We start from the raw sequence: 1,721 nt of genomic DNA, 5'->3' as shown, positions 1-1,721 counted from the left end.
GCGGGTGCCATGACCAGTCCGGGAGATTGGCGACCCGTATGCTTACACTCATCAGCAGTCCAAGTGATTGAGATGATAAACGCTCCTCTTCTCCATCTATGATCAGAGTATAGGGGCCACAGTTAGTCATAAATGATGAAATTAGCAGAGATACAGGGCACTGCAGTGGTATCTGTGAAACTCAGAGGTAGCTGCATGGTGGAGAAGGACAATGTGTGTCAACTTTTACCTATTTTGCTGGTCTGAATGCCTCTCCTTTTAACTCTAAATTAGCAGGCTTTTTGGTCATGTGTTGTAGGATTTGGAGACAGTTGCTATTAGGCACAAATGCCTCTGCTTCTGCTATTTAATTTCAGGGAAGTGCTTAATTCCTGCTGGAATATTTTTTAAGCCGTCAAAGCACAACAAGATCATGGTGCTCCCATAGGGTTGTCAAGGCAAGAGATGTGCAGATGTGGTTTGCCATTGCATGCCTCTGTGTAGCAACCCTGGACTTTCTTGGTGGTCTCCCATCCAAGTACTAACCATGGCTGACCTTGCTTAGGTTCACAGAGCTGATGAGATCAGAATAGCCAAGGAGGGGCTGTGGCTCAGTGGTAGAGCATCTGCTTAGCATGCAGAAAGTCCCAGGTTCAATCCCTGGCATCTCCAGTTAAAGGGACAAGGCAAGTAGGTGATATGAAAGACATCTGCCTGGAGAGCCGCTGCCATTCAGAGTAGACCAAGGGTCTGATTCAGTATAAGGCAGCTTCATGTGTTCATGTGCTGTATAGGCCTAAGATTTCTCTGAGTATGTGGGAATAGCGGTTGATGGCTCACAAGCCCTTACCCTATTTTTCTTAATTTAGGGGTGATCATCTAGACACAAACCCCTTAGGTAGGTTCCAAAACTTTCTTGTCAACTCATGGTGGGTTCGATCCAAACTAAATTTTCTGCTAATGGTAGGAGAGGTATATTTTCCACCCATTTTCTATTCCAGCAGCAGATTGCTTATTTGCCACTCTTGAGGATCCCCTGCACCCTGGGAGCAGTATATTGGGGAGATCAATGGACTACAGTGGGAGGCAGGGAGGTAGGAAAGTTCTATTCTGCTCATGGAAGTACTTTCTGTTAGTGGAAAAATTAGTCTGCAACCAACCAGTAAATAAAGGGAGGGGCTGTGGCTCAGTGGTAGAGCATCTGCTTGGCCCAGGTTCAATCCCTGACATCTCCAGTTAAAGGGACTAGGCAAGTAGGGGATGTGGAAGACCTCTGCCTGAGACCCTGGAGAGCCGCTGCCGGTCTGAGTAGACAGTACTGACTTTGATGGACCGAGGGTCTGATTCAGTACAAGGCAGCTTCATATTTTCATGTAAGTGTTTATTCTGTGCTATTTCCCTGAAAATCTGATCAACATTATTTTGCTTAGCTAAGGTGGAACATTGTAATATGCTACACTGGTGTCTTCTCTGAGTTGCAGGGTCGGTAGTGGTGGTGCCATGTCTTTATGCAGTAGTATCGGGGTTTGATGTGCAGTATGTTCAGTTTCAAGCATGAGCTGCAATTAATGCTCTAAATTAGCTTCTGTAATTTTTTTCTTTCCCACTCCAAAAATCTCTCAAATTAAATTAAATTAATATTTTAATGAAACAGAATAACATTTATAGTAATTTTCAGTTTTGTATTTCAGAGAGGCTTTTGTAAGAGACAACTGAATGATAATGAGCGAGCCCTGAAGAAA

The 1,721-nt window shown here is 44.2% G+C and overlaps 1 non-coding gene across 1 annotated transcript; it reads left to right on the top strand.

Moving 5' to 3' along the window:
- Positions 1-579: 579 nt before the first annotated feature.
- TRNAA-AGC (transfer RNA alanine (anticodon AGC)) lies at positions 580-651 on the top strand. Its single transcript has one exon. It is a non-coding gene; the product is annotated as a tRNA-Ala (tRNA).
- Positions 652-1,721: the final 1,070 nt, after the last annotated feature.

The sequence above is a fragment of the Euleptes europaea genome, chromosome 1, assembly GCF_029931775.1.
Source record: "Euleptes europaea isolate rEulEur1 chromosome 1, rEulEur1.hap1, whole genome shotgun sequence".
Lineage (NCBI taxonomy): Eukaryota > Metazoa > Chordata > Lepidosauria > Squamata > Sphaerodactylidae > Euleptes > Euleptes europaea.
The sequence above is the reverse complement of the archived record's forward strand: the minus strand, read 5'-3'. Positions and strand labels throughout refer to the sequence as shown.